The sequence below is a fragment of the Labrus bergylta genome, chromosome 3, assembly GCF_963930695.1.
Source record: "Labrus bergylta chromosome 3, fLabBer1.1, whole genome shotgun sequence".
In the NCBI taxonomy this organism is placed as follows: Eukaryota; Metazoa; Chordata; class Actinopteri; order Labriformes; family Labridae; genus Labrus; species Labrus bergylta.
Genome location: NC_089197.1, coordinates 35,406,904 through 35,426,539, shown reverse-complemented (window position 1 = coordinate 35,426,539; position 19,636 = coordinate 35,406,904). Strand labels below are relative to the sequence as shown.

At 40.2% G+C, this 19,636-nt stretch overlaps 1 protein-coding gene across 1 annotated transcript in view; it reads left to right on the top strand.

Moving 5' to 3' along the window:
- Positions 1 to 871: 871 nt before the first annotated feature.
- cemip (cell migration inducing hyaluronidase 1) overlaps positions 872 to 19,636 on the top strand; it is an 82,416-nt gene continuing 63,651 nt past the window's right edge. The window contains exon 1 of the mRNA XM_020641427.3: positions 872 to 1,024. The gene's annotated coding sequence lies outside the window, so the exon portion shown is untranslated. The remainder of the gene's footprint in view (positions 1,025 to 19,636) is intronic.

Sequence of the window (19,636 nt, the reverse complement as noted above, 5' to 3'; positions counted from 1 at the left end):
GAGACAGGTCAGTCGATAGAGGAAGTGAGGGAGCGAAAGAGTGGGTAGTGACATGCAGGAAAGAGGATTCCTCTGTACAGGCGCACAAACTAATCCCTCAAACAACAGCCCTCCACATTTCATCATCATATGTTTCCTTTTATCGTCCTTGAACTACCTGATTCTTGATTTTTCTTTGAATACCACTCCTTGATTATCCAGTTTGTTTGCTGAATTCCCTTTGTGAGTGGCTTTGCTAGTGCAAAATCATGATCCTGTCAGGGAAAATCCATGAAAAGTCAGATATGAAATGGAATGATGTGATTGAAAGTTTGTTTTACACCAAAACAACAAATACAATGTTGGCCTAAGTTTTGAAAACCCCGGGTTAAATCACAAGTTAACCCTCTAACCCAGGATCTTTTTTGCAGTAAAGGCCTCCAGGTGGATGGGTGCAGGTAAACGAATACCAGACAATAACTTTTCTTTTCTGCCTTGTTAAACTTTACTCCTAAGCTGTAAAGCTTGGAAATGTGAAAAAGACAAATCATAAAACAAGTCTAATCTAAAGTTGAAAGACAATTAGTTGGTTCACTATTTCCCAACAACATTTTAATTTAAAGGATGGATGATAAAATTAAAAAAAATTAGTAAATGAAACCATTAATTACAAAAAAGATTCCCTGCTTAAAACTCAATATTTAGTTTTTCATGTTTAGTCTTTGACGACTTATTCAATTTTTTTGTTTTTGTCTTGTTTTGTTTTTTTGTTTACCTCAGCTGGCTTGTAAAAAAAAAAGTCAAGTGACGCACACATACACACACACACACACATACACACACGCGCACACACACGGTGGGCGTGTCCATGCTCCAGCTGGAGTAGAAAGAGGCGGCGCTGCACTGAACGGACAGAGCTCGGCCGTGTCTCTGTGCGCAGACACACCGGCTCATAGATAATCAACGCTTCCCTCCATCAATGCACAGCTCCGAGCTCCGCGCCCCACGACCTCCGGGATAGCCGTGGACTTCATGCTGCAGCTCGGTAGGTGTCAGTTGGTTCCATACTGTGGGTGTGTCGTGTGTTTGTTGATACTGTTGTGCATCCTGACCGGGTATCTCAGGCTGTGATGTGGCCCCCTACGAGCCACAGGTGTGTTTAGGTAATGGCAAGAAGCGCGGGCGGTGGGTGCTGGCTGGAGATTGTGTGTGTGTGTGTGTGTGTGTGTGTGTGTGTGTGTGTGTGTGTGTGTGTGTGTGTGTGTGTGTGTGTGTGTGTGTGTGTGTGGGGGGGGGGGGGGTGAGATTGTGCTTCATGTTGTGACAGAGGATGGAGAGTGTCGCTCCTGGTTTAATATGGTCAGCGTGTGGGTGCGAGTGACGCCGAGTGACCTGTCACGACTCCGCCGGCATGTAGGTGTTCCCCTTTTTAGCAGACGGTCCAGCCGAAGTGGATGTGTCAATACTAAAGCATATTAACAGTGGATCTTCTTAGGAGCACCGTCATACTCAGTGAAGGATCACTGGTGTTGTGTTCTCACTCACCTCAAGATGTTGCTAAAACTCTGGTTTTTGAAAGAAATAAGCCACGTGTATAGACTGACGTGCATATGGATAAGAGGTTGCGATGTGTGCTGACGGAAGATTGTTTCAGATTGGAACACTTCCCTCTTCCTTTCACCACAGATTTGAGCTGCAGTCGCGGGTTTCCTTCTCCTCCTCTTGATGAATGGTGCGCACTGTTCTGCGCTACTAGTCCTATATGATGCTGTTTAACTCCAGAAGAAATAAACATGAACCCAGAGATAGACCTAACCAATGTGTTGCCCTGGGCAAAATTTCAGCTGGTGCCCCTTGTTTTCTGCCATTTCCACCACCAATCACAATATTCATACACTTTACGTTTTACAGAAAATACCTTTGAACAAACATTAATAAATGGTAATTACATTCATATTAATATTTTCATGAATTTAATCTAAAATTCAATTCTGGCTGTGTAATTGCACAGTCTGGAACATTCTGATTTCAAGTTTTGGAGGATAGTTCGAAAAAGTTGCAATGTCTGCTCAAGATAATTTAGTTTCACTACAGACTATTGTGTGAATGTTAAACCATAGACCCTATTGTGATTTTTTTAAACTATGATCATTTAAAACATTATCGGCATGTAACGTCATTGAACTTGTAAATAACGATCTGGAGTGTGATCTCACTGAAGCGCTCTACATTTCTTTAGAAGAACAGCTGTGAAAAGGAGGGGAGGGGTTGAGGAGTCGGGTATGGCTGCAGCCAGGCGACCTCGTCTCATCTCTCTTCTCATGTCCTCTCTTCTCATGTCCTCTCTTCTCGTGTCCTCTCTTCTCATGCCCTCTCTTCTCATGCCCTCTCTTCTCATGCCCTCTCGTCTCATGCCCTCTCTTCTCATGCCCTTTCGCCTCATGCTCTCTTGTCTCATACCCTCCCTCTCTTCTCATGCTCTCCTGTCTCATACCCTCCCTCTCGTCTCATGCCGTCTTCTCATGCCCTCTCTTCTCATGTCCTCTTGTCTCATGCCCTCTCTTCTCATGCCCTCTCTTCTTATGTCCTCTCGTCTCATGCCCTCTCTTCTCATGCCCTCTCGTCTCATGTCCTCTCTTCTCATGTCCTCTCTTCTCATGCTCTCTTGTCTCATACCCTCTCTTCTCATGTCCTCTCGTCTCATGCCCTCTCTTCTCATGCCCTCTCTTCTCATGTCCTCTCGTCTCATGCCCTCTCTTCTCATGCCCTCTCTTCTCATGTCCTCTCGTCTCATGCCCTCTCTTCTCATGCCCTCTTCTCATGCCCTGTCTTCTCATGCCCTCTCGTCTCATGCCCTCTCGTCTCATGCCCTCTCGTCTCATGCCCTCTCTTCTCATGCCCTCTCGTCTCATGCCCTCTCTTCTCATGCCCTCTCTTCTCATGTCCTCTCGTCTCATGCCCTCTCTTCTCATGCCCTCTCGTCTCATGCCCTCTCTTCTCATACCCTCCTGCTCTTCTCATGTCCTCTCGTCTCATGCCCTCTCTTCTCATGCCCTCTCGTCTCATGCCCTCTCTTCTCATGCCCTCTCTTCTCATGTCCTCTTGTCTCATGCCCTCTCTTCTCATGCCCTCTCTTCTCATGCCCTCTCTTCTCATGCCGCTTCTCGCCATCCAGACATTTACAACAGTAAGTGCGCTGTCTCCTGTTGGTTGAAATTTCTGTTTCATGTCTCTCCACTTCATCCCGCAATGGCAGGCTCGTCAATATGACTTCTCTAGGTTATTCAGTAGTTACTAATAACTCTAAAATCTATGGAAGCATCTAGTTATGCTGCTGTCTGACAGGATTATCACACGTCTTTGATTTCTCAGATTAAAAGAAACCTCTGCGCACAAAGATAGGAAATCTCTGACCTGCTGTGGGTTGTATTACCCTGCAGGAAGTATTAGTTAGTAGGGCTGAGTTGAAGTGTTTTTATGTACTAATGCTTTTAATTGTGCCTGATTTTAGTAGCTGCAGCACCCTTACTTCCTGCGTCACAAACAGCAACAATGTAATCGTCACTTTGTTGTAGTAAGATACATCTCTAGGATGCGCTGGGACGTATCATCATTGATGTTCCTGCATGGATCAATGGGGTTTTCGGGTCTTTCAACATCAGACCCCCTTACTAAGGTGACCCATCCTGGGTTGCTCAATTCCCGCATTGCATCCCAGCAGCAGCAATCCATGGGCTCGCCCTCTTTTTTTTTGTGATCAACTTTTAAATTTCCTTTTATAACAGACAGAGTTACAACAATCATAAAAATACAGACAAAAAGTAAGAAGACAAAAAAGTGAAACATAAACCCTGTGGCGTTCCCTCCCTCCCCACCCCATAGGTCTCTATTATAAATAAATACTGTGTGCAGGGAAAACAGATTCCAGAGCATAGATAAAAAATAGAATAATAATATAGCGCTTACAGCAGTTTGTTAATTCTTTCTAACATCGATTCCCATGCTGAGATGGTGACAGCTGCAGCACCATGCACTCTTGCCACTGACAGCTCCACACCAATGATATCAATATATGTGTTAATCCACTGTTTTTTTGTGACTGCGTGTGGGGGTTTCCAGCGTAAAGCCAACATCTTTTTGGCTGCAGTGATGCCTGTTAAAAGAATACGTGTATTTATACATGTTAATTTTAATGAGATTGTATCATTCAGGAGCAGCAGAGCGGGAGAGCATCGCACAGGTACACCCAGTACATCAGATAGAATATCACAAACCTCACCCCAAAATGATTTAACATCCCTGCATTCCCAATACATGTGCATGTAGGAACCTGTGAGTCCTTCTGTGCACAATGTGCAGTTTGGGGATGACAGTCGTTTCATGAGATAAGCCTTTCTTGAAGTTAGATACGTCCTATGAGTGTAATTGAAATGAATCAGTTGGTGATCAGGGTTCCTTGAGGCAATAACAATCGAGGACCATATCCTCTTCCAGTCAGGCTTAATCTCCCCAGCATATTGTTTCAAGTCGCCAGCCCATACCCGTGCAATAGACAACTCTTTATAGGAAGTTGTCCGGAAGAGTGAGTATATCTGAGAAACCACACCTTTATTCTGCCCATTTGGGGCAAAGATGGAATGCAAAGGATGCCTGGTAAGTGGAGAGTTCCAAGGTACTTCATATGCTTTCATGGATGCACGCAGTTGGAGGTAGAAGAAAAACGATGAGTTTGGTAAATTAAATGACAGTCTTAAATCATCAAAATTCCGAAGCCCACTGTCGTTATGAGTGTCAGCAAACCTATGTACCCCTTTGGTTTTCCAAGATGGGTATGAGAATGGTACCCCCCCAGTGAGAAGAGAGTAATTATAAAAAATTGGGGTGTTAAGATGCCATCCACACGTAGTATTCGATTCTTTCTCAGCAAGGCGCCATATTGATAATAGGAAACTCATTATGGGTCCAAGATGTAGTTTTGCTCATTTCAAAGGGACAGCAGAGTAAATCAGATCTTCTAGTCTATGAGGGGATGCTAAATTGCTCTCTATCGGTTTCCAACAGGTTTATTAAGCCAAACTGATATTGGTCTCAGAATAAATGACCAAAAATAATGTTTAAAATTAGGGACTGAAAGACCACCTTCCAATTTATGGCGCTGAAGAGTTGTTAACTTTATGCGTGGTCGTTTCCCTCTCAAGGTACCTTGGGTCAAGGTATGAATTCTATCCCAATAATCAGCTGGGGGCGACAAAGGAATCATGGACGAAAAGAAATTTATCCGTGGTAGTATATCCATCTTAATTATTGATACACGAGCTTGTAAAGAGTTTGGTAGATAGGCCCATCTTTCAAGGTCTGATTCAATTTTACTATAAATTCCTTGAAAGTTCTTATTTGCAATATTAATTAGTTAGGGGAAAATATCGACCCCCACGTACTTAAATTGTTTGACAACTGGAATATGTTGGGGTAGAGTACTGGAATCTAGATCTGAATTCAATGGGAAAAGAGCTGATTTTGTCCAATTGATTTTATAACCAGACAGGGAACTAAATTCATTAAAAGTATCCAAAATATGAGGTAGTGAAGTAGGCGCCCTATCGAAATACAACAATATGTCATCAGCATACAACGAAACGGAATGAACAGTGTTATTGAAAGTGATAGGAGTTATAGAAGGGTGTTTCCGAACCTTCTGAGCGAGGGGTTCTAGTGACAGAGCGAATAAAAAAGGACTTAAAGGACAGCCTTGTCTACAGGACCGTGATAAGGACAATTTGGTTGAAATAATGCCATTAGTGCTAACCATTGCAGTGGGGTTATTATATAATAACTTAATTAAATTAATGAAATTACAGCCCAATTGAAAACGCTGCAAGACCTCCCATAAATATCCCCATTCTAGTCTATCAAAGGCGTTTTCTGCATCAAGGCTCAATACAGCACATGGGGAAGGTATGTCTTTGGCAGTATGAATTACATTAAGTAGTCTGCGCAGATTATCAGAAGCAAGCCGAGTATTCATGAAGCCTGTTTGGTCACAATGAATTAATTTTGTCATGTGGGGCTCTAAGCGGGGGCTCGCCCTCTTGATCCAAACCCACCAGGTGGCTCTATGCAGCTTCAGTGATGGAACGTGTGACCCTTCTATTCGCAGTTCCTGTTACACCAAGACCTGGGGCCTGTACTATGAAGCGGAATTTGGGGTTAGCGAGGTAACTTCAGGGTTAACCCTGGGTTTTCAGTCCTGAGAAAGGTGTTCACTTCTTACCTAGGTATATTGCCATAGTAACTTATGCTTCACACCTAACCTGCTCCAGAGCAGGGTTTGCTGGAGATTAGAGATCAAAAATCTCAGCCTACTAACCAATCAGATATCTTGATCCTGGAGCTCTCGGAGCTGATCGAGAGGGGGAAGGACACTTCATGTGTCCCGCATGATTTTACATTATAGTCTGTTAAGTTCATGATTATTTTTTATTGATATCCGTCATCCTTCAACAGAGACTAAAAAAAGCACCGGGGCATTTAAGTTGTGTTTTTAAAAATGTAAAGTTACAAATAGCCTTCTTGGCTCTGAAGTATATCTCCATATTAATGTTTAGTGTCTACATGCCGCTCTGTTTGTTATCGTCAGAGCTGCAAAATAAACAGGAGTCATTATTGTCAGTTCTAAAGTGAACTAACGATGGGAAAACAATACAATAAGCCATAGTTTGCACATTAATACTCCCAGATTTTTCTTTTATCTGCCAGTTGTCCTTCCTGCATTTGTCCAGCAGCTGAGTTACTTTAGTCTTTGGGATTCTGTTTGTTTAGAACTTCTTCATATTATTAATATAGTTTGTTCAGAGTTTGTTAGATATGACGATCTGCTGACTGCAGACACAGTTATGAAAGTGATAGGTTATATGAAGCTAACTCGGTCCCTTTTATGTGAACTTGGCAACTCTGGGTTTACCTATCAGGTTGATAAGCAGCTTCATGTGACTGTTAATCACGGTCTCTTATGTGAGGGTTTGTGAATCCAGATAACAGCACAGCAGACAATAACAATACAAACGTTGTGAGGGTGGTTGCTCTCAATGCATCTTGGACTGTGTGCTGAACAGAGTAAATGGCGTCTGTGGTATGAAAAGAGATTATATTATCCTCCCATTTAAACCTGGTGTCTTACTCACAATATAAAATCAGATATTGTCAAACTTGTTTTCCTCCTTTTCCTTTTGTATTATTACTCACCCTTCTCAGGACTCAAGATGTGTCACAAAGTGGAAGATCAGCACTATAAGGGTGCCGTTTGGTCCATTTGAAACAAACTATTGTCCGCTCAAACCGAGGGTCTTGGGTTTTGCTGAGCATGGCAAATGTTAGCATTGCTTGCAACAGCAGCCTTCAGTCCTCTTTACAGGTTAACGTGCTGATGCCTGTGCTAAATATGGTTACACATCGCTCCGGTCGATATTCCAGTTTAATCCGACACAGACAACATAAAACTTTATCTTCGTTTTAGAGATGAAAATACTGTCAAACTGCGCCGTGCCAGGGGATGCCGTTCTTCCATTGTCTTGTTGTTTACTTTCAGGTCGTATGGCAGGCGGGATGACAACAGCAGCAGCTACTTAAAGGGCCTCCTCGGATGATCACAGTATATGTAACACACAGAAATGTGTGATCACATTATGTGATTTATTATTTCAATATGTAAATGTGTCATTGGGAGCATTAGTTCTGTTACTTTGTTTCAAATCTAATTTAGAGTGTGGTTCCAATTTGTGCCACAAGGAGGCATGACCTCCGAGTGAGACAGCTTAGTGTGCTCGGTAGCCCTCGTCTTCAGACTGGCAGAAGCAAGGAAAGGAAACACACTACGTTGTGTTTTCTCATTATTACCTGTTATTCACAGGACAAATCTAACCTGGCAACAGTCCTCCATACGAGTTGGGAAGTCATTCATCTGACTTGTTGTGTTCACGTGTTTTCAGTTTGAAAAGTATGAATGTTGTAACAACATCAACAGACGGCATGGATGCAATGAAGACGATGTGTGTAATGTCTCTGTTACAAGTTATATTTGAGCAAAACGTTGATGTGAAATACATGAATTAGCTTATTAAACAGTATCTTAACATTAGCACAACATATTTGGCCACCCATGGTGATGACAAATATGTTGGCAAGTCGGGCACCTCATTGCCACCCAATTTCCAGCTTGAGCAGGCGTTTTTGTACATTTTCAAACAGGGAAACATGTTTTTTAGATGTGTCTGACACCACATGAATGCAGCTACAGCCCAAACTAGTGACGCGTGGCTATGGTACACACAATTTGACAGGCTTTGGTGCCATTTACAGCAGTCTGAAGGCAAACCCAACCAAATAAACAATGCAACAATTTTGCAACTTCACCCCTGAATCACACCGAGTCCATCAAACTTTATATGTGAAAGCGACCTTAGCTGCATAATGAACGTGGTGTATAGAAAAGTAGCCGAAATAAATAAAGCAGCAGACAGTGCACTTTGATTTTTGTCCATGCTGTGTGCCGAAAGTTTCCACAAAGTAATAGCACACGTTAACCAACCGAGCCGCTTGCTTTGATACCTTACTCATGTTTATTAATCAACTGAAGAGTGAATCGTTGTCCGATACGTTTTAAAAGACTGAACCAATCATCCAACGACACGGTCCAAAGTTTCTGTCCCAGATGTCTTTTGCTAAAGGTTGAATTAAGATAAGCTGGTAAGAGACCTTATCACATTTAATTAGAGATATGATGAATGAAACAATCGTACACGCTTTGGATAAGGTGAAAATAACCTTAAAGTTATACTACTGCAGAGCTGACTACTGCCGTACACCTTTGAATTCAGATCCAACTGGCGACTAAGCTCGTCCTCCCGCCTCCCATCTCTCCTACTCAGCTCTGTGCTTCGGTTGGGTAAAATATAAAACCTTAGATTTAGATTTTTCAGTTTATTTGTAGTGCTGAAGGGCATACAGCAGCAGCTACGGCTCCGTAGTTTTGAAAACATTTGTTTGAATTTCTGCTTCCTCAAATATTTTGATTCTTTATGTATTGTTTGTTAGCTTACAAACATTTTCTGTCAGTTTCTGATTTTTGTTTTTGTTCCAACTCTTTCTCTTGTTTCACTTTTAGCTTCACCTTTCCCTCATTTACAGAATGTTTCAGTTTCGAATTCTGGGCCTCGCATCAGAACAGGGTGTCAAGTGAAACTGTAAGAGGAAGTGTTCAGTTATCAAACAATTTTAAACAATTTTTAGCGTCCTAGATAAGTACGGAAGGGTACTGAGGGAGCTCTAGATTTTCTAAAACACACACACACACACACACACACACACACACACACACACACACACACACACACACACACACACAAACACAAACACATACATAAACACCAGCCTCTCTCCTTTTCAAAAGTGTGGAAGTCTACTCTTGGTACAGTATAAGCCTTAATCTAATGCTATCATCTGGAGTTTCCTCCCACGCATTTACAAAAAGAGTGGGAGAGAAGAACTGGCAGAGAGCTGCCACTGTGGATGACTGGACTGGCAGCCAGTGGACTCATTTTACTTTGGGACAGTATTAGCTCCCTAGCCTGGATTGAAATGAGATTTGTTTTCTCTCTTTTGGTAAGGCCATCTTGCTGCCTCTCTTCTCTGCTCTGCTTGAGAATAATTGCTGTCCAAAGATGAACTTGTGGAGACGGGATCCAGGGCTTTGCAGGTTATTTTTACATTGATTAACTCCTTGATAGGCTGTTAACCTGTTAGTTTCCTGCATTTAGATGTTACCATGCAACAGAAGTTGGGTCAATCTAACTTCAAAGTCTCCTTCATTGAGTCTATATTCAATGAGTCATATATTATGATTGTAATAAAAACAGCCACGACAGGAATGCATGGATCACTGTGTGTTAAATTGATTCCAGACACAGCTGTCCAGCTTTGTGTGGGAGTCTGTACTTTTGTGGAATGATATGATCCAGTCAGACAAAACACAGACAGATATCCACTCTCTGTCTACATGTAATATGAGGCTGCATTCACACTGCAGCTCAAAGTGACTGTAATCAGATTTATTTAGCTCCCATGTGACTCAAATAAGATTATTTTAATGATAGTGCGAACAACAGAAGTCGCATGAAATCTGGATCTGCAATCATTTAAATCAAGCCTAATGACATCAAACATCACATCACTACTATTGAAAGCCGTTTTCACAAATGTACAGCTTAACATTTCTAGAAAAATTCAGGCACACTGTCCCTCCTGAATCTTTCTACAGTGCATGTTGTCACCTGCACCTCGGAGCAGGAGACTACCCATCCACACATGTCCAACATTGCTGCATGTTACCTTTCCATAGGCCATCAGAAGTTCTTTCATTTTGTCATCAAATCTATCATGAGAAATACAATATTACCTTGAACTGAATAGCTCCAGTTTAAAGTATTTGTTTTTTGTGTTAATACACCTTAATGGTATAGAGAAATCTTTTTTACTGAAAATGTTATATTGTAAACAATGTGTTGTGATACATTGAGTGTGAATTTAAGTTAAAGTAACTGAAAGTTTAAAGGCAGAATGTGCCGCATTTTACACATAGATACAGAAGAAATCCAGTTTATCCTCTGAAAATATCTCTGAGTCATAGCTGTGTACACTGAGTGTGACTCGGAGTCCCGCTGGCTGTGTTGTTGTCAGAGCCGTGTTTACATGGACGGGACGGCCGGCTCCTCCCCTTTTGTATAAAAGCTGTTTGAGTGAGGGACTATAAAAAAGAAGAATAACATACTGTACTCACTGCTTATTTAAATATAACATAAGTGTTTTTAGATCACATGCAGTGTGAAGGTACAGGAACTAAAGAGCGCTACGATTAGCCTTCTACACAACAATGCAGCTCGAGACAAGGACAGTTTTGTCCCACAGCTTGCACTTAGTGCTTAATTATGGTGGATTTCAGTTTGATAACTCCTATGTGCAAACACTAGGGGAGATGGAGGTGTGTTGCTGTATGAGAGTGAATTCAGAGTGGAGGAGGTGTGGCCAAACAGCAGTTTGTTTTTGTTTCATGCTGGTGCTCAAGGTTGACTTCTACTGGATCAAATAGTCACATATTCTTCCTTAAGTAAGTAAAAAGTATTACTAAAGGGGGGGGGGGGCAATGAGTTTCCATAATTTTTAATGGTAATCTCAACTCATTATATTTTACAGTTTGGAGTATTCAATGTGGGGGTTGATCGTCATGGTAACGTCAACACCTAACCTGCTCCACAGAGCAGGCTTTGTTTTGTATAAGAGCTCATCAAAATCTGTGCCCACTAACCAATCACATCTCTTTATTATAGATAGATAGACTGTTTATTGTCAACAAAACTTTGGTGGCAGCAGTCCTGTACAGCAGCATTTACAGAATCTGGAGCTCTGTGAGCTGATCAAGAGAGGGGAGGAGAGAGAGAAACTGGCAAATACTGACTTTCCTTTATGGTTTTACACATTAATTATATTAATAAACGTTATTGACTGTTTGTTAATATCATCCCAGAACATTGTTCCTCAGATTCTAGATGTAAAATAACACATACAGTACTTACTGATTCATATTATATTTTCATTAATTGTAATTGACTCCATAACGCATCTGTTTGTTAATGTTCTGTATGGACTGCAGCTGAAATATTCCCTCTAAATCAGAGCATAAAAACATAATTTAAGGTAAGAAATGCAAGTTATTGTAGTCAGATCAAATTTGCTTCAGTGTGCGCTTTCAAATTGAATTTCCTTCTTTCTGCATTTGTTGTTGCAGATGTGTTGATTTTAGTCTTTGGTATTCTTAACTTGGTATTTTTTTTAAAAGGCTAATAGTTTGCTCAGAGTTTGTTAAATATAGCGATCGGCTGATGGCAGACTCATTCATGATTGTGATGGGCTTTATAAAGCTAAACCCACTCAGAAACTCTGGGTTCACGTATCAGGTTGATAACTGCTTGGTTCCACCTTTAAGTGTGATCTCTTATATGAGGGTTAATGAAGCCAGACAGCTGAAAGATACTCTTGGTATGTTGAACTTGCTTTGTGCAGGCCCAGGCTTACCTTGACTTTGAGAAGTGATACAGCATCACAAAACAATTTGGTCCTTAAATAGATCAGGATTAGGAGTACTGTAGCACTCTTAAGAAATCAGTTTCCAAATATTTCAGTTTCCATTCATTGAGCACATTAATACCTCTGTATTTCCTTTCCAGTTAAAGCGCTCCTCATATTCATTGAAATTGCTGCTGAATGTCTGCAGCCCATTTTCACAGAGCACTCCAACAAGAGCTACTTGATAAGATGGAGCCCTCTGTTCTGTAGCTCTTACATGCATGTGCTGCAGGGCACTTTATGCAACAAGTCAAGAATGTCTCAGCAGTGATTAGTGGATTTTAAGAAGAATCAGAGCAGACAACAAGCTGTCAGCACAGTCAAAGGAGCATGTCTGTGCCCTGAACACATCAGATGTTGACACGATACCACTGTGCTCACGAACACACACACACACACACACACACATACAAACACACACACACACACACACAAACACACACACACACACACACACACACACACACACACACACACACACACACACACACACACACACACACACACACACAAACACGTCCTCCTTCTTCATCAAGCCTTGCCAGTAATGTGCCAAGATATGTGTTAAGAAATATAAGTATTTTTATCCAGATATGAAAGGATTCCAAGATGTGTGTGTGTGTGTGTGTGTGTGTGTGTGTGTGTGTGTGTGTGTGTGTGTGTGTGTGTGTGTGTCTGTGTGCCTTTAGAGATGTAGTTGATTAATAACGAAGGTGAAAGTGAGAGCAGGGGTTTTTGCAAGTAACTGCATTCCATGGATGGAAAGAGCACAAGAATATTGTTCTCAAATAAAAGTACAGTTACTCTTACTAATTCACTGAATGTGATTTTTCAGACTTAAATGTAATATAAATCAAGTATATCCTCTGAAAATAACTCTGTGAGTCATGACTGTCTACAATGGGTGTAACACCCGAGTCCCACTGTCTGTGATGTTTTCAGAGTTTTTTTTAAATTGAGGGACTAGAGAAAAGTACTGTACATCAGTACATACTGTACTCACTGCTTAACTGTGTTTCTAGATCACGCTCATTTCAGGTAAATTTACATACAGTGTGAAGATGCGAGCATAATAAAGGGCACTAGCATTAGCATGCTAACACAACAATGCAGCGCAAGTTGTTTTGGTTTCATGCTGGTGCTCAAGGGCGACATCTGCTGGATCATATAAAGACTTTAAGTAGAAGTCAAATTACTGGTGTGAAAATCAACTCAAGGTAAATTTTAAACAAATTACTTTTTCTTGTACTGACTACTTATACCCGAGGGGGTTGCGGGTGGGGTTGAAAAAAGTAATCTACTGCAGTGGAGAGAGGTTATATTATATATATATTATATATTATATTATAATATATTATATTATACAGTAATTGAAGTCCCTGCTGGTTAGTCATTTATGTTGTTAAGTGTATGTGTTTTAAAATCCCAACATCCCTCAAAAATAGTGATTATAATAACCCATGTCCAAATGTATTACTGGTACAAGAGCACTTTTTAGCGATGTGAGGGGGACTGTAGTCTGTGCCTTTGTTTTTGCCTTTGGCCATTTGCCAGATGACCAGGGTCCAACTGAGTTAGGTTGAGTCCATTCATTTGGCTCTCTGTGGGATCTTGCACTTATTGTTGGTTGAGTACCCAGATTATCCCAGCAGGTAGAAATCCCAGACAAATTGAATTTTATCTTCTCAAAACATTTTAACAATCAGGTCTATACAACGATAGTTCACAAAATAACAATTTGAAAAACAGCCTAAATGTTTAGCCCTTATTTATTCTCAATTTAAACTGGCAAGGGGATGTTTTATATTGTGTCTGTGGCTCAGTTGGTCGAGTTGGTTGTCTCTCAACCGGAAGGTCAGGGGTTCAATCCCCAGCTCCTGCAGCTACATGTCCAATGTGTCTTTGGGCAAAACACTTAACCCCAAGTTGCTCCCGCTGCTTCGTTGGTGGTTTATGAATGCGTATGAATGGGATTAGTTACTTCTGATGGTCTCTTTACGTAGCAACCACTGCCATCAGTGTGTGAATGTGTAGGTGTGACATGCAGAATGAAAGCGCTCTGAGCAGTCAGTAGACTAGAAAAGCGCTACACAAGCTCAAGTCCATTTACAAAGTTCAAATCAGGGCTATTCAATTAGAATTCAGAAAGGTCCAGTTCCAGAAAATGTGCTCTTTCCTCCGAAAAGAAAAACATAATAAACGGTGTAGTTTGGTTTACCTTTTCTTTTTTAACTAATTTTCTTACAGATTCTTTGATAAAAGAGTTCCAATACATATTAAAATTGACAGCATATAGACCTTCTATTGCTCTTTCTTTTCATCTGGTACTCTCACACTTTCTTTTAAGTGAGAAAAAATAGCTTCAGCTCGACCTGTTCAGATTTTTAAACTTGTGTCAGACAACAACCGAGTCCCTAAACCAGAACAACTTAAAGGGAACATTGTTGGCACATTGTTGGCACATTGTTGGTATGTTAATGATTGTGTCAGGATTCTGCTGGATCAATTTTATTGTGTTTTTAGTTCATTTGTTTCCTCAGATTGGATTTGAGGTGCTTCTTCTCATACTAGTGTTTGACACTGCCTCTCTAATGATCTTCAGTTATAGTTCAGGACATAGGAGGCATTCTAGATTTTAACTGCCTATGGGGTACATGTACTTTAAAGAGTCCTTCTATTCTGTCTTCTTTTCTCATTTTAGAGCATACCATGTCTACTTTTCATTTAGTTTCTTTTTGAGACATTTCTCTAATTAATCCATCATGAGCAATAAGCAACTTTAAGCAAAGTTAGAGTGATATCCCAGTTGTTAATGACTTCTGCCAGATTAGATGAATGGATTTAAAGATGGAAGGATGGATTTACTAATTTAAATATGGATGGATGGATGGATGGAAAGAGTGCATATTTGAGGGGCTGCTGTCAGTGAAAGTAGCTAATAAAATGATAGTTAAAAATTACAATTAAATTAACCAGATTAAAAAAGAAAACAAGATGTAATTTAATTTCATAGTCATTTTAGCTTTTTCACTCTCCTCAATCATATTTGTTATGTTCCTTTTAATGATGTCTATGATGTTTCTGTCAGAATATTTGATACACATACACTCCGAGTTGACCCCACGTTAACTGTTCTTGGTCTCCCTCAGCCAAGAACAAATATTTCAAACAATTTTCCTCAGGAATGTTGGAGTGAGACTCTTCTCCCACATGTGTTAGGGTTCAGCTTGGTTTCACTTGGCATGTGCCAAATTAAAAAGAACTAGGAACAGAGGACGATTAGAATGTAATTCAGGTCAAAGATGCAAGAAGACAACTCACTGGCTTTTTAGCTAGAATTACCATTTTTTCAGACCTGAATACAAGCAAAGTTTAATTTATATTACTTAAAAGAACACTTGAACAGTTTGGGGATATGAAATAAGTCACCTTTTCTCTAAGAGTAACATTTGATGATCTAGATGAATCCCATGCTGGTATGATACGAATAGAGCTGAACTCTGGCCTAGCTTAACTTATTATTTGCACTGAACCAGGAGCATTTACTTTTTATTATCTTCCATCATTGCATTTATACAAATGTGCGAATTATATGTTTTTTTAAAAGCTTCACACTGGACTTTTGGTGGACTACTAACGAGTTGTTTGTATTGTTGAGTCTGGTGTCTCTCATCTTCCTCTTACCCCATAGATTCTCTTTGGGCTTCAGGTCAGAAGTCCAGTGTGCCATGTTGGTACACTATGTTTATCAAGAGTCAACTCAGCTATTTACCAGGAGATTTTAGAGACCTTTATGATCCATCTTCTCACAAGCTTTATGGATGTGCTGATTTCCTTAACAAGCAGGATTTGGCACCTGCACACAGCGCCAAACTACTAGTAACTTGGTGATTGTGGTATAACTGTGCTTGATTGGCCAGCCAGCTAGCCTTATGAGAAGAAGCTGCAGGTGAATATGAGAGACACCAGACCCAACAATATACTAAACTTGGCTATCAAAACAACCTGCTTTCTCAACACTTCAGCAGTGCCACAGGCTGATGCCTCCATGCCATGCCACATTGATGCAGTAATGCAAAAGGGGTCACGACCTGAGAGTTGAGTGCACAAATGAACATACTTTTCAGAAGGTTTGACATTTCTGTCTCATAATGAATATTTTTTTATTGGTCTTGTGGTCATGGGTTTCTAATTTTCATCAGCTGTAAGCCGTAATCATCAAGATTAAAGCATAAAAAAGGCTTGACATATTTCAGGTTATGTGTAATGAATCTAGGATATATGAAGGTTTCCATTTTTCTATTAAACAATGGAAAAAAGGAAAGTTTTCCACGTTATTCAAATCTTTTGAGCTACTACATAAAAACTCCTGCAGGTTGGATTTGTTTGTAGGGGAGTTTATATAATTAACCCTGCTGCTCTCATATGGAGGCATCTGTTCTCACAAGACTAACTTTCATGTTGATTAACTTTGCATATAAGTATCAGTACAGCTTCATTTTTCATTCTTGGATCCTTTCTATTTCAATGCTAATTTTACAAGATGATAATGAGGAAGAATTATCCTCATTATGGGAAAAACAAGAGGAAGTGTCCACTGAGTAACTCAGCCCCTAAAAAATAATAAAGATGTAAAAAACTCATTCTAATGTTCTTTCCTGTGTAGTGAAAACAATAAAGCTATGTTATTAATAAAATATAATATACTGCACACTGATAGCAAAGGCACAACTCGCTGTCAAAAAAGGTTCTATAACAATTATGTAATTGCAAATAGATGTTGGGAAACAGGATACGTTGGAACACTGATAATTTGTCCTTTTTTATTGGTGCTGTCTAATGGAGATAGTGGTGTATTACAATCATTATTTAAATATTTTGATTTCTACTCTATCAGTAAAAAAGGATACCATATGATTGGGAAGGCTTGAGCTATATCTCTACTCTATTCAGATAAATGTGGATGATTGGAGCGTAAGATAAAAGCTTAAGCAGAGCTGTTGGGCCCCAGAAACTACTAAAATAAAATTCAGTAATTTGATGTTGTTTGGAGCGAGCCCAGAGGCAATGTGTACTGAAACGGTGATTCACATATTAAATCTTGCAGTATTCTTTTAAGGCAGCATTAGGCCAACCTTTGCTGTGATTTTTAGAAAATGTTTCAAAGCATCCAGTAGCAGGTTACAAAGACGTACATGACATGAAACATTTGTTACAAATTAACCACAAAACCGACGCCCCCCCTCCCATACATATATATTAACCTGAAAAAGATTTAAAGAATACCCCTAGATGAATCAAACTTAAACTGTGCAATTAAAAATAGACTTGTACAAGAAATGTACATAACCCGTGCAGGGATAAAAATATATGTGTAATTTAAAGCAAGAACCTAAAAACAGTTGAGGAAAAAATCTGTAATTAGACCTGAATATAAAAAATAAAATAAAAAAGTGTTGACCTTCTGAAGTTGTGTTGTTTATATATTGTCACCTTTTTTTTCTCAGCCTTTAATGGAGAAGGAATGATGCACACAGTGCAATGTTCATTAATCACAAAGATTATTTATCAATTGCTTGGTGGTGAATTGAAGTGCAGGGGAAGGCATGTGTTGTCTATGTTTTCTTAGCTATTGGTAAAAAGTACTCAACTTTCCTCATTTCCTTCTATCTGGCTCATCTGTCTTTACTTTTCTGCATCATGCAACAGACAAAGCAACAGGCTCTGTTTTCCTTGTGTAGCCTAGATTTAATTTGCCACGCTCTCATGCAAAACAAACACAACTACTTTAACTCCCCCTAACACAAATACACACCTTCCTGTTTTTACTGCATAACTGTCAGCACGTCCCAGCTTGTAAAGACTAAGATTAAGCTCTTAATAATGTTATTATGAACACGTTGGGTGTGTGTGTATGTATGTGTGTGTGTTCGTGCTTGTGTGTGTGTGTGTCAACTCAGCAGTACGAGTGTGGACAGGTCAGTGAATCGTGGATTAGACTTGTGAAATGACAACAATGCAGTGGAAGGTATTCAAGGCCTGACTGTATGCCAGTACTGTGGAGACAGAGCTCTGGATGTGGAGAAGGTGCATACCTGCGGTTTAAAAAGCAAAACGATTAGTTTGGGAAGGGAAACAGTTGTTAAGGAACATCTGGTTGCTGGTACAAATATGAAGGACAGCAGGTGTGAGGTGTACTTAAAGTAACAGTACATATATTGCTGCTATATTACAGGACAGGTATTCATAAAGTAGCACAGAGGGTAGCGGTACATTCAAGTGTTAGGAGGTCATTTTTGTTGTTGTCTGTTTTAGATCCATTCATTTTATGAACAGATGTGATACATATGACAGTTCAACAACTTGATGGGACATAAAACTCATCATCAGTTCAAAAGACTGAAAAATGAGCAATGCCTCCTCTTTGATACCACAGTCAAAGTTACAAGCATACAGACATAAAAAGGATCAAGTTTTTAATCAATTAAATGTCACAACTATGGATGTACAATAAAAAAAATCATTGCAATCTACGTCCAGTAAGCATACGGTTTGGAACAGACCCTTGGGCCGGAAGGCTGCATAGCCAATCACACAAGCTACACCTCTGTTTATTTAAATAGATATCCCCTTGTTGTGCTAAAGATGGGTTTATTTGATTGGGATTTGTTTTAAATCCTTCTTTTTCATTTGTAACAAGAGTGTTACGCAGCTACACAAACATGAAGATTACAGAGACAGAGCCACCACACCCCCCTCAGGTGTGTCATCAGTACTGACCCTGCTTCTCCTCCTACCAACCACGCCTACCGCTAAAGACACTGAAGTGAATCCTCCTAACGCATTATCATAAGAGTTTCAAAAAGGCCTTTTTATAAGACAGTGTCAGTGTTTTTGGTGTGATTTTGAATCTGTCCCTCAGTGGGATGATGATTGTGGTTTCCCTTGATTGTTGTTACTTCATTTTGTTCGCAACAAATTATACAAAGTACATCAGTAAAGAATTTCAACCTGAATAAGTCATTCATCAGGATCTGGAAAAGCAGTTCATCAGGATGTGTGAAGTGTTCTTTCTTAAAATCACTTTGTTTTACTGAAGAGAAATCTAAAACTAAACGATTCAATGTAAAAAAAAAAGAAGACATTTCCTAACTTCCCTTGGATCCTTGCTGCCAAAGTTGTGTAACATCAACCTTAAGGTCAAAGACATCCAATCCTAAATCATCGTTTGGGAAATAATGGGTAGTAATGGGTCAACAGACCTCAGCATGTCAGGCTGGGAGGCGGCATCTCCTCCACCATCATCCTCAACACTGGTGTACCCCAGGGCTGCGTCCTCAGTCCAATTCTCTACTCCCTGTACACCCACGACTGCACACCCACCCACAGCTTCAACACCTTCTTCAAAATAGCAGACGACACCACCATTGTAGGACTGATCTCCAACAACAACGAGGCGGCCTCCAGAGAGGAGGTACAAACA